We start from the raw sequence: 26,196 nt of genomic DNA on the forward strand, positions 1-26,196 counted from the left end.
ACCTAATCTTGAACTTCTACACCACAACACTATATATTAAATAGGCTTTTTCATGTTAAAGAGCTGGATTTGGTTCATACTGTTAGTAACAACCACAGTTTTCCTGAGCATGCAAAGCTTGCTTTCATTTAATCTTCTAAAATTATACCTCTGCTGTCTTCCCATATAGCTTAGCACAATTGTTTCCAAATGAATTGGACATAAGACACTTGCTATGTATTCATTCACTTACTCATTTAATCAAGTACTGTGGACTGAACCTAGGGATTCACCCATTCCTACAAGTGCTCTGCTAAAAGTGAGCTACATACCAGCCCACAGTTCTTTTTTTTATGTTCTAAGAGATAAACCAAGGGTCTTATGCCTTGGTATCTACTGCTGTCCCATGCAACCAGCATAGTAGCCACTTGAAGACATAGTAAGTGACATGGACAGACTGTGGCACAGTTAGGAAGGGGAAAGTTTGAGATATTAATGCTTAATAAGTATTTTTGAGTAATTTTAATACTTAAGGAAGATTGTGAGCCATAGAACACTATGTCTACCTATAACTCACCTGCGAAGAGGATACATACTGAGTAACAGTTTTCTGTCTTACCATAATCCTCTATCAAGTCTTTTAAACTTTAATTAGGCCACACTCCCATACTCCTAATTAAGTGTCCAAGATCTTGGTGGACTCTGCTAAGTCTTATCAGCCCAGAAGGTTGTTTATTCTGCAATCCTTTCAACAGATGGGTGAGAAGGTTGGCAATGTTGATGGGGACTCTTGTTTAAAATTCAGAATTTCCGACTCCAGCTTAGAGCAGATGAATACATAGACTGAGGGCCACACATCCATATTTTCTATTAGGTTTGGCGGAAGTTTCTCTTGAGCACTTCTAGTTTTCAATGTAATCTTGCTTTAAATAATTTTAAACTTATTTTACTAATATCTCTGGAGTGCACACTAGGATTCATATTTATAAAAACTTTCTCAGTATATTTTCAGAAGTCATTATAATTAAGAACCTTTTATTAATATGCAACTCTATGTCTCTGTTTCTTTTCAGCATGACATTCCCCATAATCACAGAACAGCACCTCTCTTTGGACTTACCAGCACTTAAAAATAAAGACTTGCAGTTAAAAATGTGAATTTTAATTTCCAAGGTATTTTTTTCTTCTTCTAGGAATCCAGACTAAGAAAAATGAAAACATGTCTTTGAGTTATTTAACATGTATCTCCTGAAAGTATGGCCAGCATTTTCTTCCATCAGCATGATGTAGTACAAATTCTTATCCTAATAGTGAAAGGTTTCACTTCAAGCTTGCCCAGTGATGGGGTAAAAACAAAACGTATTATAGGCCACAATCATCCTAGGGTCTCCAAACATTAACATGTATCTAATGCAAGTTTTTATGGAGTATGCTGTATTGCTTAAGAACAAATCGATTGAGATTCCATTTAAATTGCAAATGTTGCAAAACCTGTTGTGTCCTATTAACTGTCTTAATAATACATAATTTCTAGTAAATTAAACATAAAGGTAATAAAATATTCTATTAAAACTTAATATTAATAAAAGCTTTAAAATAAAATGTAAAGTATATTCTATTGGTAAATATATTTTAAAAGATACTTAATTTCATTCTAGCACTTAAAACAAACATTTGAGCTGGGCAGGAAGAGGAAGTGTACATCACTGGATAGTGAGAGCAAATCAGATGGCCAAACAGCAAGGCATATAGTTGTGGGTAGACAGGAAGTCACTCGCATTTGGAAACTACAGAGTTGATGAGGTGAAGTTAGCTGTGGCTGTTCCTATTCCTCTGATCTCTCTCAGGCTTTAACCCCTATATCTGGCTCCATGTTTTTATTATTTATTTTTTTAATAATTTTTTTATTAAGAGATTTTCTATTCATTTGCATACCAACCACAGATTCCCCTGTCCTCCCTCCTTCTGCCCCCCAGCACTCTCCCCCAACCTACCCCTCATTCCCACCTCCTCTAAGACAAGGTCTCCCATGGGGAGTCACAGATCTCTATGGTTAACTAGTGTTGGAATTTAAGGTGTGTGTCACTACACCTGACTCTGTTTCCAATGTGGCCTTGAACTCACAGAGAACCAGACAGATCCCTGCCTGCCAAGTGATAGGATTAAACGCATGTGCTATGAGTTGCCTGGATTTTTTGTTTACTTATAATGGCTTGTTTTTTGTTTTTTGTTTTCTCTGATCTCCAGGCAAGCTTTATTTTGTAAAGCACAAATAAAATATCAAAAAACAAACAAACAAACAAAAAACACTTGAGGGTTGAGCTATAGCTCAGTAGTAGAACACATGCTTAACATACAGAAGGCTGTGTTCAGTCATCAGTACTGAAATAAATAAAAAGCAATCAGTTTTTTCTTGTTTTAATTTATTTTTATTTTTTATATTTTTATTATTAAAAATTTTCTATTCATTTTACATATCAACCACAGAACCCCCAGCCTCCCTCCTCCCACCCTCCAGCCTTCCCCCACATTGTGCCCCCCATTCCCACCTCCTCCAAGGCAAGGCCTCCCATGAGGAGTTAGCAGAGCCTGATACACTCAGTTGAGGCAGGTCCAAGCACCTTCCCCTGCACCAAGGCTGTGAACGGTTTCCCACCATAGGTAATGGTCTCCAAAAAGCCTGCTCATGCTCTAGGAGTGGGTCTTGATCCCACTACCAGGGGGCCCCTTAAGCAGATCAAGCTACATAACTGTCTAGCCTATACAGAAGACATAGTCCAGTCCCATGGATGCTCCACAGCTCATGAATCCACAGTTCATGAGTTACCACTATTTTGGGTTGGTTGTCTCTTTATGTTTCCCCATCATGGTCTTGATGTCCTTTGCTCATAGAATCCTTCTTTCTCTTCGACTGAACTCCTGGAGCTTGGCCTGGTGCTTGGCTGTGGATCTCTGTATCTGCTTCTATCAGTTCCTGAATGAAAGCTCTATTGTGACAGTTATGGTATTCACTAATCTGATTGCCTGGGTAGGCTAGGTCAGGTACCCTCTCCGCTATTGCCCTGACCTTAAGCTCTACTATTGAGCTATAGAAATAAAAACAGCTTGGTATTGGCAGAAAAACTGAAATGTGGACCAATGGAATCGAACTGAAGATCCTGACACTAATCCACATACCTATGATTTTTGACAAAGAAGCAAAAACTGTACAATGGAAAAAAGAAAGCATCTTCAACAAATGGTGATGGCATAATAGGATATCTGCATGTAGAAGAATGCAAATAGATCCAGATCTATTGCCACACACAACTCAAGTGCAAATGGATCAACAACCTCAACATAAATCCAGTTACACTGAACTTGATAGAAGAGAAAGTAGGAAGTAGTCTTGAATGCGTTGGCACAGGAGACCACTTCCTAAATATAACACCAGTAGCAAAGGCACTGAGAGCAACAATTAATAAATGGGATCTCCTGAAACTGAGAAGCTTTTGTAAGGCAAAGGACATGGTCAATGAGATAAAACAACATCCTACAGAATGGTAAAAGATCTTCACCAATTCCACATCTGACAGAGGGCTGATCTCCAAAATATATAAAGAACTCAAGAAACTAGACATCAACATACTGGACAATCCAATTAAAAAATGGGCTACAGAGCTTAACAGAGAATTCTCAACAGAAGCATCTCAAAGGGCTAAAAGATATTTAAGGTAGTGCTCAACATCCTTAGTCATCAGGGAAATAATAATCAAAAAGACACTGAAATACCATCTTACACCTGTCAGAATGGCTATGATCAAAACACTGATAAGGTACAGAGTGGGAGAGCAAGGAAAGAGATATCATGATAAATTAAGACATCATGAGAATAGGGAGAAACAGAGTGCTAGGGAAGTTCCCAGGAATCCACAATGATGACTCCACCTGGGACTACTGGCAACAGTCAAGAGTGTGCCTGAACTGGCCTACTCCGGTGATCACATGGCTAAATACCCTAACTGTCATCATAGAGCCCTTATCCAGTAACTGATGGAAACAGATGCAGAGTTCTGTGGCCAGGCACCAGACTGATCTCCAGGAGTCCAATCGATGAGACAGAGGAAGAAGTCTATGAGCATGGGACATCAAGATCATGATGGGAAAACATACAGAGATGGCCAGCTAAACTAGTGGAAACACATGAACTGTGGACCAATAGCTGAGGAGCTCCCATGGTACTGGACTAGGCCCTGTGGATACTCGAGGCAGTTGTTTAGGTTGAACTGTTTAGGGAGCCCCCAGGCAGTGGGATAGGGACCTGTCCCTGGTACATGAGCCAGGGTTTTGGAGCCTAGTGCCTATGGTGGGACACTTTGCACAGCCTTGGTGCAGGGAGGAGGGGCTTGGACCTGCCTCAACTGAATGTACCAGGCTCTGCTGATTCCCCACAGGAGACCTTACCTTGGAGGAGGTGGGAATGGGGGGTGAGTTGAGGGAGAATGCTGGGGGGCAGGAGAAGGGAGGAGAGAAGAATCTGTGGTTGGTATGCAAAATGAATAGAAAATCTCTTAATATTAATAAAAAGAAAGAAAGAAAAACAAAAACACTGGTAACAGCTTTTGTTGGAGAGGATGTGGAGCAAGAGGAACACTCACTTCTCCACTGTTGGGAATGCAAACTTGTACAGCCACTTTGGAAATCAGTATGGTGGTTTCTCAGAAAATTGAAAATCAATCTACTGCAGGACCAAGCAATACCACCCTTGGGCATACACCCAAGGAATGCTCAATCATTCCACAATGATGCATGCTCAGCTATGCTCATAGCTGCATTGTTTGTAATAGCCAGTACTTGGAAGCTACCTAGATGCCCTTCAATGGAAGAATGGATAAAGAAAATGTGGCATGTATACACAATGGAATACTATTCAGCAGTAGAAAAGAATGACATCATAAAATTTGCAACCAAATGGATGGAACTAGAATATATCATCATGAATGAGATAACTCAGACTCAGAAGGACAAACATGGTATGTACTCACTCATAAGCAGATACTAGATGAAAGATAAAGGATAACCAGACTACATCTGAAAGCTCCACAGAGGCTAGTTAACAAGGAGAACCCCAAGAGGGACATATGGATCGCCCTGGGAATGGAAAATATATGAGACCTCAATGAGTAGTCTGCGGGTAAGGAGGTACAATGGAGAGTAGGGGATGTGGGAAGAGAACATAAGGGAATGGGATGGTCGAGCTGGAACAGGGACAGAGTGGAAGAGCAGTGAAAGAGATACCATTATAGAGGGAGACATCATGGGGATAGGGGGAAACCTATTGCCAGGGAAGTTCCCAGGAATCCATAATAATGACTCTATCTTAGACTACTAGCAGTTTTGTCTTAAAATTGAAGATTACACACAAAAGGATATACTATTATTGTGAATATAATAAATTTGATAATTTAAAATGAGAAAAAACAGCCGGGCAGTGGTGGCACACGCCTTTAATCCCAGCACTTCGTAGGCAGAGCCAGGCGGATCTCTGTGAGTTCAAGGCCAGCCTGGTCTACAAAGTGAGTTTCAGGAAAGGCACAAAACTACACAGAGAAACCCTGTCTCGAGAAACCAATAAAATAAAATAAAATGAGAAAAAGCTTACATGTCATGAATATCCATGATTTCAAAGAAATCTTCAAAAGAACTGGCCATTTCCAGATGCTTAAACATATGCACACAAGAATGGGTTTGTATGTACAAAGTGTGAATTTTTCTTTGATTTGACTATTTTCTTTTTAATTCCATTATTAATACTGGCTATGCTTATTATTAGTATATAAAAGATATTTTAAAGTAATGAAAGTGCTTCTGACACAAATGTCAAAAATAAGCTGCAAGTCTGTTTTAAAAAAAATCGCTTTTCACTTTTTTGTAATATATTCCCAGAAATTATACTCTACTATTCATTTTTATGCAATTATGAAAACAATCATATGCCCTTGATGAAAAGGAAACAGAACATTAAACTTTAACCCTGCTCCTTGGGATTCTGAAGACCTTATATGTTAAGCTGACAAGGATGGAATGGAAACACATTAGATAAATGAACATGGCCAAATAACCTTCTCTAAGCCCTCAGTTGATGGTGTCACTGATGGTAGGAAATCTATAATTTCATTTTTCTTCCCCCTGATAGACCAGAATGTCAGATGGATTTATAAATATGCTCTGATGAACATAGAAGGAAGCATTTAAATTCAGCCTGACAATCCAAATACTGTACTCTCTGCACTTAGGTTTGATTTGCTTCCTCCAAGATTCTATCATCTGGTGACTACATCTTGTGTATGTTTTGCCTTCCAGTGCTTACCTGGAACTCTTAGTGCATTGATTAAGTTTATATGTGGACAGCACAAATAATGGCCAGTGTAAAATATACAGAGGACAATGAATACTGTTTTTTGAAATGTTAAACATACATATATATCTTATATAATTTTACTTATATACACATATGCATATAATGTGTATTTAGATGTTGAGTATATAATGAGATGTTATTAACCTGTAAAGAAAAATGAAGTCATGACATTTTCAGGTAATGCATGAGAGATTAAAATGTCCTACTTCAGTTTTTAAGAATATTATGTGGTGTTTGAATAAATTCATTCTACAGAGTGGATATTGTAATAACTTCATGATAAGGCAATGCTGTTAAACATGAGAAACATATTTCCAGCTTTCTCCAACTATAAGCAGTTTTGTCATCTGTTTATCTATGCCAATGAGGAAAATTTTCTACTCACAACTAAATTGTGAGGCATATCTCCATGAATTTCGAAGTTTTCACACACTGTACTTCTTGTGATACTGGGCACACATTCCTTACCATAAACATGTATCATGTCTTATCCTATTAACCGAAAGTTAATGAAATGTATTATTTTTCTTTCCTCTTGTGGATAGTAGACATTTTGATGGGTGACAAGGACACATACATACACATAAAGATGCATAGGTGATAGACACTCAGTAGCTGGGGGATGATATTAGAATTGGTAAGCACTCCAAAACCATAAGAACCCTATAGGACTCTTTCTCAACCAAGAATGTCACCTAGCATGTACAATTTCTTAGCGTGCCCCTTTAAATAGGAGAATGCATGCTTAGTAGATAATGAGTATCCATGACAGAGAGTGTGAACAGAAGAGACGAAAAGGTCAGGACACTTGGGAAAAATAATGGAGAAAATGGATTTTCCAGTTTTATTTAGTCAGGTAAGGAAAGCATTTCAAGTAAATCACTTTTTGTTAATGTTTACTCTGCCCCATCTTCATCTTTATAAAATAAGAACAATAATCAGATATCAATGTCTAACATTCTCTCTGAACTCATTCAGTGATCTAGTGACATTTGAACATCAGCATTATAAGAAGAAACACATAATTAATAGCAAAATAGTTTTTATAGGGCATAAAGTATTTAGGAGAATAAAAGTAGTTCACAAACTTGAGATTTCTTTAAAGAATACGTTTTGAGTCTCAAGTTTAAAAAAAGTCACTTCCAAAGATTGGTATCAGGTGATCCCAGTGGCAGTTTATTAATAATCTGTCATGAGAAACTGACACATCGGGAGCTGAATTCTGCTCAGCTTTACAATGAATTTCTCCTTTTTTTTTTTTTTTTTGCTATCAGAATTAAATACATTCTACAGAAAGGCTTTAGGAAGCTTTAATATACTTTAAAACCTTTTCCTGTCACCACATTTACTGCCTTTCCTAATACCTTGTTATCAACAAGTCAAATCAGCAAGTCTAATCTTGATTCTCTCAGATACCCATGGTATACCAAACAGAAGAAAGATAACAAACACAGTTTTGTAAAAGTTGATATGTTTGCTTCAGACAAATGGAAAGGCCTTACCAACTAAATTACTTGTTCCTGAAATGGTAGGTGCAGAGGAAAAGCTAGATAGTGTATGGAAATCATAAAGAGTGAGTATTAAAGTTAAGCCATGGGGATTCACAGGTGGATGATTTACTTAATCAGAATTATGTTTAAGCTAGTCAGACAGGAACAATCTGCCCAAAGGTGTGAAAAACAGATAATCCATATGTATCCATACTGAATAGTTTATATTACAGACTCTAATATAAGGAAACACCATTTAATCAGTCTTTTATAAATACCAGTTAAATGTTCTGATCAGAAAAAGAATTGTTTTCTCTATATATCAAATATTATGCTACCATCTATCATCTAAAATAATTTGCATGACCTGTATCAATTCCAGGATTTCTAAAGCATATTAGGCATATGAGACATTAGGGGCAGTGAGGAAAAAGGTATATTTAGCAACAAGAAGTTGAATTTTAAGGTATGATTGTAGAATTGGATAAAGTTCAGAGAGTTTGATTTAGGTTTTCTACAGCAATTAGTGTAACACGTAATAAATTCTCCTATGGACATGCTTAGAGTACTAGTTTCTGAACATCAGAAAGACAAAAATATGTTTATTTATATAGCTCAGATCTATAATATCAGATTTAGTTTTTCTTATTCCATGATTGAGTTATTAATCAAATGACAATCAAAATAGTTTTTCACTTTATGATTAAATTCTCTATGTTCCTTATAAGACTATGAAGGCTTTCATGTTATACCTAGCTCACATCCCCCAGATCCTGTGTCTGAAGCATGTAGTTGGTAAATAACTTAGGGCAATGGCAATAATTCATATTGTTTTGGGAATCTCTTGGATCATTCTCTACTTTCAACCATAAGCTCAAAAGGATGTTTTACTTACCTGGAATGATACTGTGGTTTTTGCTAGATAGTCTGTTGGTCTGTGGCTCTTGGGTAACCTCATGTGGTACTCTGTTACATTGTATGCATACATATCTCTCTGTATGTGTGTGTGTGTGTGTGTGTGTGTGTGTGTGTGTGTGTGTGCTTCTTTGTATCTCTCTCTGTGTGTGTACACATGTATTTTTACTTGAGTCTATAAAATTATGTTTCCCTATGGCTTTTTCAAACATTCTTAATATGATCTGCCTCTCCTTCTCTTTTCCTCTTTATTGTCCTCTCTCCCTCTCCACTTTATACCCATTTCCCCCCTTCCCCCTCTTTCTCCCATTATAGCACCTGTTTACTATTCTCATAGTATTGAAGAGTTCTATTAAGTTGCAAAGTGGCGGGGGGAGGGGGAGGGAGCCATCAATACTCCTACTTAGTTGTAAAGCATGCAAACTACAACAATGACCAATATGGTAAAATGTTTACAAAGGTGCAATAGTGGCCCTTCAATCTTGTGGAAAACAACCAGTGACTGATTAGACTTGTTCAATAATTGGGAGTTGATGTCTTATAGTATATATCTAGCTAACTACCCATGGCAGGAGAGGTTACCATTCCTAGAGGATAACACACTGCTATCGTTTAACTAAATCAATAAAGTTTCTAACTCTATTTCAAATTATTCTTCTTCTTCTTCTTCTTCTTCTTCTTCTTCTTCTTCTTCTTCTTCTTCTTCTTCTTCTTCTTCTTCTTCTTCTTCTTCTTCTTCTTTGAGACAGGGTTTCTCTGTGTAGCTTTAGAGCCTTACCTGGAACTCACTCTATAGCCCAGGCTGGCCTCGAACTCATAGAGTCAATACTTGTTCTTATAACATCAGATATTCTCAACTCTATGGAAGATTTTTTTTTTGCTTTTTGTTGTTGTTTTATTGTTTGTTTTTCAGCAAATGGAGATTATTACAGATATCCTCAGTTAAGGAACATCAGGAAAGTTAGTGGAAAGTCTGATAAAGCATATAATGAGAAAACTAGATGTAAGAAAGTGTCTTATAAATATGATAGAGATTCTGATCCTTGCTTAAACATGAACAGGAAAATAGCAATACCAGTTAACATGCCAGCATTGATAAGGAAAATTTCAAAAGCCCTCATCTATAGATGTAGAAATATAAGTAGTCAATAGTTACTAAGAGAAGGGGTATTCAGCTTTCACTACGGACAAGCTACCTGATAGGTTATCCAGGCACAATTAGTCAGTCCTAAACACATGTATGCACACACAATACGCCAAGTTCATTTAATGTTGTTAGTATATACATATGCATATAATAATAATAACTAAGAAAGTAGTTATGAATTCAAGAGTTATTGGAGAGGACACAGGAAGTTTTGGAAGAAGAGGGGGAGAGGTGGCAATAAAATGAATATAGTATTAGTATTCATGTAGGAAATTCTCAAAATGGAAACTTAAATGATCATAAAAATCCTACATCTAATATTTTTTATTTAAAATAATCTTTCCTGTAAAAAGTTAGATGTTTGATGAAATTTCAGTAACTTCTGGCAGCTAATAGCTCATAAGAATTGGGTGGGGATGGGGTCAACAGGTGGTAAACACACACAAGGAAAAGAATTATTGTGGAAAGTAGAGTGCTCTCTCTCTCTCTCTCTCTGTGTCTTTCATAATGTAAATGAACTTTTATTAAAAACAAAAGCCAGTTTTGTGAAGAGGAAAGCACTCAGCTGAGATGGCTCAATTGTGGGTCTTCTGGTTCTGTGATTCCTTCAAAGTAATAAAGCATTCCTTGGAAACCATACAAGGGGTTTCAACTTTTGTCACTTTCTTTTTTTTTTATAAGTTAGCTTTTAAAAAGACACTTTCTTTAACATGCATGGTACAACTCTTAACGCTGGGTACAACTGGGCCTCCTTCCTATCACCCATGTCATCCCAAAAGTCAACAACTCACCCCTACAGTGTATGGAACTGCCTGCTAAGCTGTAGTGGCCCATTTGACATTTGACCTATACTTTTGATTCTTTTATTCGTTGTCACTCCATGTTAAAGAAATATTTTAATCTTCCTGATTTTCTTCTCATATTAAATCCTAATAAAAAAGGAAAAATTTTTGCATTGTACAAATTTGTACTAGAAGTCTGGTTGAGAGGATGTTTTTTTTTAGAGTTTTCTGAAAGTACGATCATTTAAATTGACAAGCAACAGAGTAAAATACTTTTCATATTTGCTTGAATTGATAAAGATTCATTCTAAATATCTCTCTTTACCTGTTGTCAAAAAAAACTAAAATTCCTGTATATAGCAGAATTAATATAGGACTCATTTCAAACTACACAGTCTAATAGGTATATAAACACACACACACACACACACACACACACACACACACACACACAGGAATTCACGCAACACACTGCATCTAGCTCCAAAAGGATGTGTTATTTAATGATGTTCTTAGGACCGTATCTTAGTCTTTGGTACATGATTATTTCCTCTAGGAAATGCACAGAGCTTTGAATGAATGAGTAAAAAATTGTTTGCAAAGTAGATTTTCATACCAGTTTTGTTTTAGCTACATTCATTGAGGCTCTACCAAAGACAATGTATTATCTTTATTTTTCCGTTTTTCTATTGTTAGAAAACAGGTTTCATTCAATTTTTATTTTGATCAGCAGATTGCAATGCAATATTTAAGAATAAGAAAATGTAATTATTATTTCTTTCCAAGGTAGTTGTGCCAAGTAGCAGTTATTACATTAAGCAGCTCATTCTTGAATTAAAGTGGAAGGTCAGGAAAGACCATCAAATGAGCTCTGTGGCCTCATTATTATTCTACTGTTGCATTTGGCAAATGTACTGGCCACTACTAAAGATGTGCTTTGTGTTAGAAAGATTGTCTGTCAGCCTCAAGTGACTAATCCAATAGCACTATAAAATGAACAGACCACCGTTCTCCTTCCATTTTTATTTCCTTTTCATTCTTAGATGAATCTTGTTTCATGTGTAATTGTTCTGTTGAATAGTTTGTATTTAGTTCCTTTATATAAAAAAGTCTTTGGTGTATGACTGAAAATGTTATCATATTTGTTTTCTGTTATAACTGTATTATTTCTAATCCAAATTTAAAGACTATGCTATCTGTCAAGTCTGTCATAAAACTTAAAAATAAAAAGATCCACTAGTCATGAAATGATTCATGTTTGCCAGATCATTTCCATTATTTCCTCTATCTGTTACAAAAACATGTGGATATATTTTCTTTGATAATTATTTTGTTTTCTGTGAAAAATTCCAATAATTACTCTTATATGTTATCATCATCAAAGAGCTAGATTTATTTGTACATATATTCATGTAATCTCTACAAATATGCCAAAGTATTCATTCTGGCAAAAAAAAAAAAACCTCCATATGGTAAATAAGTTGTGTAGATTTCAGTCCCTCTATTAGGAAACCAACATCTTCTTGCTACTACTATCAGTATTATTTTTGGTAACCTAGTTGTATGGATTACTACTCTACAGATGAATCTGATTATTTATACACTGGAGTGCATATGTAACCTTTACTACATGTGAAACTTTGTACTAAGTGCCTTACACATGTGAACATGGGAATAATTAGGAACCATTTTCCCTTAAGAAAAAAAGCTAGCCAAGCTACAGAGAGGAAATGCCTTGCTGAGAAGCAAATGGCCAGGATGTAATATGACCAGAAAGGCTCTGGCTTAAGACATATTTTTTCTTTCACCATTTTCCTTCCTTTTATCTTGTTTTTTTTTCTTTTTGAGGCAAAGTCTCATGCAGCCAATACTAGCTTTGAACGCACTAAATAGCTGAGGATGACCTGGTCTTGTCCTCCACCAGCCTTGAGTTCCAAAGTGTTGGGATCACAAGTATGCAACACCAGACCTGGAGAATGATAATTTGTTTCTACTTTAATTCCTAGATGTTGCAGTCTTCTATCCTACAGTTTGGATGTCCCTGTAACACTTGTTCCTCTCATGGAAGCTGTTCATGAACATCAATTCCATTTCTCCACTTAGAGTTATCTAGCATTAGGTCTGTGGTCACAGGTGTCCCCTTTCATTGTCCTTTGATCCTCATAGGCATTCTCAACACAGAACACTGTCATTCAGTTAATTATATGATTAATTGCCCTAACATCTGGGATTTTAACTGTTTTTTTTTTTTTCAAGGCAGGGTTTCTCTCTTTAGCTTTGGAGCCTGGAACCTGTACTGGAACTCGCTCTGTAGACCAGGCTGGCCTTGAACTCAAAGAGATCCACCTGCCTCTGCCTCCTGAGTGCTGTGATTAAAGGCCTGTGCCACCACAGCCCAGCTTTAACTATTTTGAACTTAAAAACATATCTACTTTCATACATTGTGCTATTCTATATGAATCAATCTATAGTTACATAGGCCCTAAGAGCTCAGATCCACCCTTCTAACTTCTTCTTTCAGCCTTTTTTTGGTCAAAATTCTTCTAAAAGTGAAAAAGTAAATTTTCCAGTTTTAAAAATCCCTTGGCATAAATGTTGCTTACATTTTATAAACACAGGTAACATTATGTAACCTTTAAAAGGCCTCCATTAGTAACACATGATGATTCTACTTACTCTGTGGCAAATAATGCAAAGCCCAAGGGAATGTTCACTGTGTACTCTGTTTGTTTCTTTTGCAGTCTTCTCCATCCCATGGGCTTTTTCTGGGAGGTAAGAAATTCGCTCAAGGCCACATAACCAGGCAGAGGTATATCAGAAAGGAGAGAAGCTTTGAAAAGAGCCTGGAAGACTAGAAAGGAGAATGTGAGATAACATTATCTCACAGCACTGCACACCACCTTTCAGGACTAAAATATCCTAGCTTCTCTTGACTGTGAAAATCCCTCCAGCAACAACTTGAAATTTTCCCAAGTAACTAGAAAAAATGTTTAGAGAAAAAGAAAGCAAATAAATTCTCCATCTATTACCATCAAAGTTTCCTCAAACTGTCTTTTAAAGGAGGATGACATGTGCTAGTCCTCTTTGAAGAAAATGTGCAGTTGTATTCTTGTGCAGTCTCATGGCAAGTTTGTTCTCTGTGGTATGAACAATGTCTCCTCAGAAGGCTCAGGGTATCTATTTCTCTTAAAAGTGCATCTGTAATCACTGGTAAGTGGGTGAAGAAACATAAAACTTTGAAGCTACAAAACATTCTTCATCATTGCCTATAAATATGTATAGATATAAACCTGGGGCCAGTGGCTTGTACTCCGAGATAGATATCTTATTCTTTTATCTGCACTGCCAATCAAATCTCGTATTCTTTCTTGAGTACTAGCATGAATTTACAACATTGTCTTCACACGCTATAGCATTTTTATCAGCCTTTCTTCTTTCTGTTCTTCCAGGCTCTTCTCAAAAGTCCTATCCTTTTTGATATACCTCTTCTTAGTTATGTGGCCTTGAGCAAATTTCTTCCCTCAGTAGCAAGTCTCTCCTTTACTTGCCTTACTTTTGAGTGTTCCTAGGCTGACTTATATATTATTTGCTCATGTGTCCTCCTCCTCACTGCTCAGTGTTTCAGTCCACAGCCCAGTACAGAGGATACTGCAGGACCTACAATCTGCATTCAGTTTGCTATGGGTGGCAGACCCTAGGAACTGCATGTTCTCACAGGAATGGTGACAACTCCCCTTGTACCTCTATGTCCCTGTATGAAGTCTTTGAATTCTTGATGCACTAACTTTTTTTCCTTTTTCTATTCATTCTTCTCTCATACTACACATCTGAACTACAGCTTTCCCTCCCTTCACTCCTCTCACTCCTCTCCCTTCCCTCTCCCTAGATCCACTGCTTCTATGTTTCCCTTCAGAAAAGAGCAGACCTCCCAGGAATAGCAACCAGCATGACATTACAGGATGCAATAAGACTGGGCACAAAGCCTCATATTAAGGATGGATGAGGCAATCTTGTAGGAAGAAAAAAGTCAGAGACACCCCTACTCCCATTGTTTGGAGTTCAACAAAACCAAACAACAACAACAAAAAATTAGCTCGAAAATCACAGCATTATGCAGAGGACACAGCACAGGCCAGTGCAAGCTCTGTGACTGCTGTTTCAGTCTCTGTGATCCTCTATGAGCATCATCTGTGCACTCACTTTTAACCAAAACTTTCCAAAGTGAAAATGAAGTACTGAACAAGCCAGTTATCTGGTTATGTGTGCCCTTTGCAAAGTCTAAGTGATTACTGGTTTTGCATTAGAGATTGTATTCCTTTCTTGTACTGTAGAGATTGTATTCATTCCTTTCTTGTGAGAAAATAAAACCACGCTAACCATATCAGATTTTATCTAGCATGCAGATTTAACCTTTTCCTGACTCAATGATTTGATATAAAGATTTCCTAGTCATATTTCTACCTCACTTGTAGCCTTTAAAACCATCTGACGGATAGCTGTGCATTACACAGTGTGAATTGGGCTTGAAATCTACATTAGGAGGGAATCTGCCTCTGCAAATTAATGATATTCCTTTGAGCTATGGAAGTCCAAAAATAACAGTATGAATGATTTGAAAATAAGAATCATGCTGCAAACATTAGATTAAGAAATTTATTTAAACATGTAAGCAATATATATACATATATATGTATATGTATAATTATTTGCAATCTTAAAAATTAAGTTTTAGAAATGAAAGAGAAATCACTGTGTATAACAAAAAAAATCACCTTTCTGTGCTATTTGAATCATAGTCACTCCAGAATTATGCCACCCTACCATATTTTAGTAAGTTCTGTATCCTGGTTGGTGTATATATCCTGTGAATTCAGAAACTAATCAACAATACACTAAACCTTTAGAATAGACAATTCAGGCAATGTCACATGGGATTGTTTCCATGTGTTATTTTTATTCATTTTTACTTCACATGTATGATTGTTTTGCCTATATGTATGTGCATCATGTGTATGCCTGATGCCTTCAGAAATCACAAGAGGCCATCAGAATCTCTGGAACTTAAGTAACTGATGGTTGTGAGCTACCAAGTGGGTGCTGAGAAGGGATCTTGTCTACCCTGCAAGAACAGTAACTACTTTTATCAACCCAGCCCTTCATGTTATACTTATTGGTATAAACATGAACAATCACTTCATCTCCCCTTGTAGTATTTATTAGTATAGACATCCCCAGTTTTTGGTTTCACAAACATCACAATAAGAAATTCCTCATGGTTAGCATTTACTGTATTTAATATTTTCAGGGATTCAACCTTAAGTCAATTCATCTCACAGATACCATATATGGGACAGAAATCTATGCTTTTAGAAAGAGAACTGTCATCGTATCCAGATGATAGACACTCAGAGCATTCAAGGTTTGCTGCATGCTACAACTTTCTCTGTCCCCACATGCCCAAACAGTCAAACACACATCCCACTTCTGTACCTCCTAAAAATATTCAACAGAATGGAATTATCAATAGAGAAGTTATTAATGGACCTCTTCAAAGTGCCTAGCCTTTGGGTGTAATAACATACTTCCCTTAACTTCCTGGGTTTTCGCCACCATTTGTACTACTCCAGCAACTTTTAAAACAATGCCAACAACTGACTACACCCAGCATACCTGCCAAGATCAATTGGGACTCAATTGATGTCTAAGCCATTTAAAAGACACCATTCTAATCTCTTATGAAATGTGCTTATCAGCTAAGATATGCATGAGCTTACTTTCAGCAGAGAGCAGAGACCTCTCAACTGAGTCTAAAATATATTTACCTTTTTTGAACAATATGCTTACCCTTTTGAATAAGAAAGGCATTTATCTCTAGAATATCAAAATAAATAAAAAGACTTATACTCTTGAATTTATTATAATATAATAAGGTATTCACTGTTGTATTATGTTTTCTCTTAACCCACCAGTTTGGAATAACAGGCAAGAATTTAAATGAATTCATATCCTAGATTTGTCTATGTCAAAGACAAAATGTTAGCATTTTTCAACAATATATATCAAAATAAACTCACAGAGAATGTGATCATAAAACATAGCAATAGATTTCAAATGGCATACTTTATCTTATTTATTTGAATTTTAGATTAAGTGTTCAATTTTATAATATAGAGAAGTTGTAATAAAAGCTGTGCTTTTTTGTTTTCATTATATATTTTTTTGCTGTAACTGGCACATATTTTATTTTTATCCTAGACAAAGAAGAGTCTCTTGAATAATATGCTAAATAATAGCAACCTTTTCCACATCATCTTCCCATGACTGGATGACACATGTAGTGTGCTCAGCCACAGTTAAGATCTGCTAGAGAAGTGCACCAGTGGTCGTATTCAACTTATTTTATTCTGGGACAATAAAATGTCCTTCATTTAGGAAAAAGATGACTTGAATTGCATGGGAAAATTTAAAGATCATATTTTTTGGGTTAATTGTATCAGAAACCATGTGAAACATGATACTGCAGAGGGAGGGAAACAACAGGCTCATTTTCATTTTGTTCTCCTATATAAATTAAAATAGAGAGATAGGCAGGTGCATCTGTGAAGGCAGCCATGCATCCATTAGCAGCTCACCTTCATAGAGGAACAGGGGAAAACAGGACAGACAGTTTGCTCAAGAAAGAAAGTGCTACTGTATAGAATCCCTGTGGAAAGGTAAATAAATGCAGGCAGTATGCTTTCATTTCCTCTCTTCTAGTGACCCTCAAGTTGAGAGATGGTATTTGCCAGAGAAAGTCAAGATGCTTCCAGTGCATGGAGGTTTTTTTCCCATTTTTTCCAGCTTAGTGACCTCTGTCCTCACTTATTTCCCCCTTGACCCTGTAAGTGGCAGCGGGAATAACTCACATTAATGTTTCAGATTCTTTGTGTGCTCAAACGAATGTTTTTAATTGTTTCTGTAAGAGGGATCACCCTTGGCCACCTCTCCTCCAGAAGCTGCCCAGGTTTCACTACAGATTTGCTTTAAAATCCCAAGAATTATGGATATCCATGCTATTAAAATATATATTTAATGATGATCTTTTCCATAGAATACTGATGTTCTAATAATTGTCACGTATTTTATAACTTAAATTAAAATCTCCATCCATATGCACAGACTACAAAGCAGGAAGTGAGCCACCACAGAGAATTCTCCCAGGTTGTCTGCAATTAGTCTTAAGGACCCTGCGAATATCCACTCTCAAACCCTTTTCTCTGTTCCCAATCTGCTGTTCATCTAAAGTAAGAACTGTAAACCACATGATGACCAGAAAGAGATAAAAGGGATTATCTTGACAGCTCGTGTTTCCCAGTAAAGCTAGGTATGGTCCTGTAGGCTAGACTGTCAAGTGCTGGGCTTAGAACCTATGTAAGCTGTCTCTTTCCTCTCTTACTTCCCATATCTGGGCAATTACTGCCTTTTTGGTGCTTTGGCCAAGCAGACTGTCAATTTGGTACAGCAATTCCACTCTAGACCAGGCAGCTGACAACTGCATTCTTCTAGAGACCTTCCTGCTTGCTTCTTGCTTCCCACTAAACCATTTTCCATGTAGTGTCTTAATAAATAAAATAAGGTAATTACATACTTGTGTATAAAAGTACCCATGGTTCCTTGTGGCATTTGTAATTCAATCTGACATATTTAGCATGGTTTACACGATTCACTTTTCCTATTTTCTTTCAGGATTTCTGACTAGATTTCCTATAACAAAACCCCCAAAAGAATAGGAATACTATACAAATTGTTAGGATCTTTACATAAACACCAGCCCTCCTGAAAAGAAACAATGTAAAGAAATAGCTAATTGTGAATGGTTGTATGTCAGCTTCTCTGAAGCATGAGAAACATTCAAGTTTGGCCTACTGTAGAATTGGTCATTCCCTTCCCTTGTCTCATACTGGCACAATCCATCCTGTCTTCTGGTGACAGGAAGGTCAGCCCTCCAATGCTCTCTAGGACTTGTTTTGGGGACAGGTCTTAGGGCCCTTCTACATGCTGCTTCTCAAGTCCCTTCAGCTCAAATAGTCAGCCTGTCATGGGGCCATATGTTGGGTGGTCTGGCTTGAAGCTCATCAAAGGCCTGCTGCATGCCCAGCACATCTTTTTACACACAACTGCTCAGCTTCTTTAAGTTTTCCCTTTTCCCAGACTGGACATCTTGGCACATCCCTCTTTGTTCACTCATATAGTGAACTCTATCGGCCCTCTAGTGTAGAGTCGCAGTTTGAATATCTTCTCCTCAGGGACCTTTCCTGAAGCTAAAAATCCCAACACTTTAGGGTATATTTCTTCATAACTTTTTATCAAAACTGAGATCTACTTTGTATATATGAGCATAATATTTTAAATATTTCTCTGATTAGACTGAAATTAATAAAGATGTAAATGTTATCTATCCTACCCTCATGTCCACTGTTTTTCCCTTCATACACTAAACACTTCACAAAACAACAAATTTCACTATTAAATACTTTCAATTAATTAGTTTTTCCCAGCCCAATCACAGTTTCCCCTCCCTCCCTCCTTCCCTCCAAGTCCCTCCCCCACAACTTTCCCTCCACCCATTCACTCCTCCTTCTTTCTCTTCAGAAAATGGCAGGCTGCCCATGGATATCAACCAGCCATGGCATATCAAGTTGCAGTAAGACTAGGTATCTCTTCCCCTATTAAGGCTTCCAAAAGAAACCCTTAGGAGGGAAGGGTCCGAATAGCTGGTAACAGAATCAGAGACAGTCCTTGTTTCTACTGTTAGGAGTCCCACAAGATAACCAAACTACACAACTGCAACATATATGCAGAGGACCTAGGTCAGTCCCATGCAAAGACTCTGCTTGTCAGCTCAGTCTCTGTGAGCCCCTATGGGTGCAGGTTAGTGATTCTGTGTGTTTCCTTGGTGTATTATTGGCTCCTCAGATGCCACAATCCTTCCTCCACTTCTTCCACAGGATTCTCTAATGTCCACCTAATGTTTGGCTGTAGGTCTCTGTATCTGTTTCCATTAGTCACTAGGTGAACCCTCTAAGATAACAATTTGGTTAGGTAACAATCTATGAGTAGAGCAGAATATCATTATGAATCATTTCATTGACTTTTTTAAAATTGCCAGTCATGTTTTGTTCTATTCTAGGTATCTGGGCTGTCTAACTTCTGGGTCCTGGCCCTCTAGGCAATGTCAGGGGTGGGGTTCCTCTTATGGTATGGATCTCAAGCTGGACCAGTCATTGGTTGGGTACTCCCATAATTGCTGTGCCACCTTTACATAGCTCATCTTGTAGGTAGGGTAAATTGTAGGTCAAAGGTTATGTGGCTGGGTTGAGGTCCCATTCCCTCCACTGGAAGCCTTGCCTGGTTTGAGAAGGTGGCTAGTTCAGGCACTGTGTCCCCCGTTACTCGGAGTCTTAGCTAGAGTTACCGTCAGGAATTCCCAAGAGTTTTTGTTGCACTATTTATTAAATATCTTGATGTCATGAAGATTTGAAATATAACTATCATTAAAACAAAAAAATTATTTGGTTTTTTGTTGTACATCCATTGTTTTGTACTTTGAATTATTTTGAAGTTATGACAGCAATTGTCTTGAGGAAAAGTCATGGAAAATAAACTGTTTAAATGTAAATATTTTATAATAAAACTGTTGTGGAATATTAGTTGAAGATGTGCTACATTTGTTTAACAATACTATGGAATATTTGTTTAATGATGCCAAAGATATGTTGTATTCTTTTGTGTTGCATTTGTTTAACTCTGTGGAGCTGTCTTACTTTGCCTGTCTAAAACACCTGGCTGATCTAATAAACAGCTGAATGGCAAAGAGCTAGGCAGGAGTCAGGATAGTTTGGACTGGCAGGCAAAGAGAATAAATAGGAGAAATCTGGAAAGAGAAGATCAGGGAGCAAAAGGAGAAAGAGAAGAGAACTCTAGAGACCATCCATCCAGTTACACCAGAAGTCATGGATTAAGAAGTAAAGAAAGGTATATAAAAGGTAAAAGGTAAAAGCCCAGAGGCAAAAGAAAGAATAATTTAAGAAAAGCTTGCCAGAGATAAGCCAAGCTAAGGCCAGGATTTCATAAGAAAGAATAAGACTCCATGTGTTTATTTGGGAGCTGGGTGGTGGGTCCCCAAAGAGTGAAGAGAAAAGAGTAAACAAAACAACATAAAACCAATGCAATTTCTAGGAAAGCAATAATATGATACCACTACATTTTATTATATCTCTCAAAAATTTTAGTTAATATAGATTCTATCTGAATGTTTAAATAAAACTGTTATAGAAGAAAATCACCTGCAATTCAAATAACATGTATAACAGGTCATTTCAACCTATGGCAAATTTTTGTATAATTGGCTCAAAGTTTTAATAATTAAATAACAGATTTTGATAATATCCTTCTTATAAGTCACAAAGAAAGTGTATGATTAACTACTGTGTTTATCATGGGACGTAATCTGCATATCTAATGAGCATAAAATATTTGCTCTCTATAAATTTTTGTTTGTTTTTGAAGCAGGGTTACACTGTATATCCTTGGCTGGATTGGAACTCACTATGCAGACCACACTGCCCTTGAACTCATAGATATCTGGCTACCTCTGTTTCCCAAAAGTTATAATTAAAGGCATGTGCCACCATGTCTAGCATTAAATATAAATTTTAATCATTTTAGTATAAATGAATATATAAGTCAGAAGATATGTAAATTTATTGTACCCATGAAAATTAGCAAGTAGAAATATTCTGCTAAATTAATGAACATAGTTCTGCAAAGCCCATTCTAAACTCTGCACACTTAAATGATTCATCTCTACTAGCTAGCTTTCATTGTACCAGAAGGTTTTACTTATTCTATTAAGGAAAAAAGAATTCAACAGTCTTATCCAGCTATAAACTCTGTTAGCCACACTAGTGACTGTACTAGCAAGATATTTACACCAATGCATAGTGCCATGAATGCTATGATGTGATGGGAGCAACCAACTACTTTCTGGATAGATTTAAAGCCTGCTTCACAAGACAGAAATCATGTCTGATACAGCAAACTAGACACAAATTCATTACTTGCTAGGTCATAGGTACCATGAGTGAAGCTAATATTATTATTCTGATAAATGGACCTAATATTAATCTGTCTTATACTTTTATATTACAATTTGTTCTTATCGTTATACTCACATATTAATACATCTCTCATCTTTCATCAGATAAGTTTATTTTTTCAGTAGATGTTAGTAGTATAGAAACAAATCACTAATCACTGGGCAAAGAATTAGTGGCTGTGGAGTACCCAACTCTATATGAGATATCATTTCCTCCAAAACTTCAGGGATCGACACAGAAAGTGAATCAGAAAGAGAGATAGGTAGCAGACATGTGCAGAGAACATTATTATATGGAAATGATAGGGTGGTTGCACACACTCACTCATAGCAGCTATGTCTGCATGCACCAGATCAAGCCAATCAAAATTCCAGGATTGACAGAGGGAAGGCTAATGAAGTGCCATCTCTATTGGAGAAGCTATTTGTACCTGATGGCTACTGGGCAGGAAGAGTCCATTTTCTTCAGGGATATGACCACAGAGAGGCCACCTGTGTTAGGGTAAACAGTTTCACACCCTTGTACACACAGGCAGCACTGAGAGTAGTCAATGGGTTTGAGAGAGAGAGAGAGAGAGAGAGAGAGAGAGAGAGAGAGAGAGAGAGAGAGAGAGAGAGAGAACATGATTTTGGGAGGGCAAATGTAAGGGTAAGTGAGGAATTGGAAGGGAGGGAGTGGGGTGTATTTGATTAAAATACATCATATGCATGTATGGATTTTCAATTAAAAATCTACAATGTTATTAAAACAAAACATAAAACTAAATAATTATTAATCAAAAATATATTTAATGAATTTCATAAATATATTATATATGATAAATGCAGTTTAAAGAGCTATCCTTTTAAAAATCTTTTTGTGTATATGTCTGTGTGTATGGTATGTGTGGTGTGTATGGGTGTGCTTGTACTTTTTGGAAGAATACCCCAAGAATATCTAAATAACTTATCACAATTCCTCCCATTATTGTAAAATTCTCTTTGGGGCTAAGGTGGGCATCTGTGTTTCTATAATAATCACTTTTAAATATCCCATGTGAAGTGTTTCTTTAAAAATGTAACTAAAAGTGCAAGTTAGATGCGTAAAAGCAGGGGGATTCTACGTCATTTGAGAAACTTTCAAGGTATGCTTTAATAATGAAACACACCCAGACATACAGTATTATTAAATTGCTTCTGTATATTAAGGCTTTAATTCCCCATAAATATAAAAGTTTATGATACTGGATGCTAACAGTCTGTATTTTACATGATGATTATAAGCTGACCATGCTTGTGTTCATTATGAAGGTATAGATGAACAGAAAGTTGCCTTGCTAAAAGTCAACTTAATTTTCATAGCACAATCATACACTTGCATATTTTATATCATCAATTATTAGTACATTAAAGAACCACATTTACCAAGTGTTACTGAATGTAATCAGCTAATGCAATTTATAAATAAATACGGTCTTTTATTTTTTCTTAGAAAGCATGTATTTTCATATTTTACTTCCATGTCACATACTTTACTTTCAACTTTCTGAAGCTCAAACATTAAGCCTTCATAGAAAAACCCAGTTTGATAAATCTTGACAGGTGATAAAATAAGTTTTACTTTAAATAACTCACTGCCTCTATTCATTGGTATCAAATAGACTTCACTACAAAATTCCTAATATACAAAATTGTCACTCATGTCCAAAGAACTTTCTCCTGTTATCTAAATCTTTTTCTTCACCATATTCTTAAATTCATTGAGAGCCATATATGAAACTGTATCAAATGGCTCTCTTTGTATAACCCATCCAGAATTAACTTTTTGATGGAAAATATTGCTTATTTTCCTCAAAATTTATGGTAAAATATCCAGTAATTTATCCCAATTTCTTGTTTTAAAATCTACACACTAGCAAACAATGAAACAAAAGTAACTAGCTGGAAGTTTTCCTGTGTCCTGCCCAGTCCTGCAGCCACTCAGACCCAAGTAAACACACAGAGGCTTATATTATTTTAACTGCTCAGCCTTTAACTCAGGCTTATTACTGACTAGCTCTTACACTTAAATTAATCCATAATTCTTATCTATGTTTAGCCACATGTCTTGGTACATTTTCTCAGTTCTGCCTTGTCATCTTGCTTCCTCTGTGTCTGACTGGTGACTCCTGACTCAGCCTTCCTCTTCCCAGAATTCTCCTTGTCTGCTTATCCAGCCTATACTTCCTGCCTGGCTACTGGCCTCCCAGCATTTTACTAAACCAGTGTACAAGGGCATTATTCCACAGCAAGTAACATTATTATTATTATTATTATTATTATTATTATTATTATTATTGTTGTTGTTGTTATTATTTGCTTTGATTAAAAGGGGACAAAACTTTATTGGATAACTGCTGCAGACACTTTTATATAACTTTAAGCTACCTATTAAGGGAGACATAAACATGCAGCATTTAATCTTTCAAGAACAAAATGGTGGGACGGTACAAATCTTTCAGATCTTTAAATATGTACAAAGTGGACTTTGAATAATTTTTCATTCAGCTGCAGTATCCCATGTTGAGACATACTTGGCTACCTTGGACACAGCTCAAAGGTGACAATGGTCAGTTTAATGAACATCATCAGCTTTTGGCCTCAGTGTAGAAGTGAGATTTTCATAGAGTACAGAATTTAAGAGGGACAAAATACTTTGATGTTTTATATGCTGAGAATCTGATTATTAGTACCTTTATTGAAAAGATGTGTCTAAGAAGTAATCCATCCAATTCCATTTGGATGGCCAGCTCCTCTCACCTGTCTGTCTTAACCAAACCCTACCCTCCAACCCCCAGGTATCTCTCAATACTTTATGTCTGAGGCTAGATCACCAAACAGACATTATGAAAACATCAGTTTTACAAACTTAATTTTGCTGTTGTTTTAAGTCAATTAATAAAAATGAAATCAAGTCTTTAATTCATGAGGATCTTTCATATTAATATTTAAACTTAAGATTCAACCACCACATGTTTTCAAAGGAAAGGTTTCTAGAGACATCTTAGCTCAGTTTTACATGGTGGCACCGATTGCCATTAACAGTTTTTTAGATCTTAAAAAAATTATTCTTTTATTATGCTACATATATACATTACATTCCTACTACAGTTTCCCCTACAGCCATTTCTGACAGTCCCCTCATCTTCCCTCTTCTCAAGGTCCATACCTCCTCCATTTTTCCTTTTTCCAGAGAGAGAGAGAGAGAGAGAGAGAGAGAGAGAGAGAGAGAGAGAGAGAGAGAGAGAGAGAGCGAGCCTGCCAGGGACATTAACTGAACATGGCATAACAAGTTATAATACGACTAGGCACAAACTCTCATAGCAAGTCTGGACAAGGTGGTCCAGCAGGAAGAACTGAGTCCCAAGTGCTGGCAAAAGTGTTAGCAATAGCCCACTCCCACAGTTAGGACTCCCACAATAACACAAAGCTATACAACCATAACACATATGCAGAGGACCTAGCTCAGACCCACACAGGACCTGTGATTGTTGCTTCAGTCTCTGTGAGCCCCTATAAAAATCCCACAGAAACGGGGAAAGGATTCTAGGAATCAGAGGGGTCAAGAAAACCACATGACTTTAGACTTCAAGTAGCCTCGAAGTTTGAAAAGTAGCCTACTTTCCCATTCTGCAGCTGAATTGACAGGGTTGCCTCAAATCAAAACTAAGGAAAAGTCAACAAGCCTTTATTTCAGAATCTTTAGGCAAGCCACACAATTTTTGAAACTAACATTTTTTTTTGCTCAACCTCTTTTGTTATTATAAAGATACACTTTACATTGAAACAACAAAGGAAAAAATGAGCAAAGTTGTTATTGAATTCTTGTATCCTAGGATTCCTACTGCTTTATCCACACCAGACAAGTTATTGTCTAAGTGTTTTTTCTTTGCAGTCCCTTTCTTTTCCCCACTTTCCTCCATCGTTAACTCTGGCCTCTGGCGTCTGTGTATAATTTTAAAATGAGTTAAGATAGATTTAGGAATAAAAAGGACATTCTAAATCTATATGTGTAGTAATTATAATCTTACCATCAACTCACAGGTTGGGAGTTCAAATGCAAGTTCACCACCCTGAGACCTAGAGAAATACAATACAAACCTTGCTGTTAGTATTGACATTTGATTTTCAATAAACAAAAATCATATTACTGATCCAATAATAAGTGTAATTTTATGAAATATTAATGTACATTTAACTTAATGGTTTTAACTATACTTTTGTCAGAACTAGCATCACTCTACTCACATGAAATTATTGATATTTAACAATCATTCCTTTAATTTGAACTGTTTCAGGCAGAGATTATAGATAAGCAGAACACCTGT

The 26,196-nt window shown here is 36.6% G+C and overlaps 1 protein-coding gene across 13 annotated transcripts in view; it reads right to left on the bottom strand.

Annotated features, from left to right (window-relative positions):
* Positions 1 to 26,196, bottom strand: part of Ptprd (protein tyrosine phosphatase receptor type D) — a 2,233,434-nt gene that overhangs the window by 1,193,592 nt on the left and 1,013,646 nt on the right. For all 13 annotated transcript variants that reach the window (XM_015999923.3, XM_076564405.1, XM_076564406.1 and 10 more), the window contains one exon: positions 25,900 to 25,948. The gene's annotated coding sequence lies outside the window, so the exon portion shown is untranslated. The remainder of the gene's footprint in view (positions 1 to 25,899; positions 25,949 to 26,196) is intronic.

This window comes from Peromyscus maniculatus, chromosome 2 (assembly GCF_049852395.1).
Source record: "Peromyscus maniculatus bairdii isolate BWxNUB_F1_BW_parent chromosome 2, HU_Pman_BW_mat_3.1, whole genome shotgun sequence".
Lineage (NCBI taxonomy): Eukaryota > Metazoa > Chordata > Mammalia > Rodentia > Cricetidae > Peromyscus > Peromyscus maniculatus.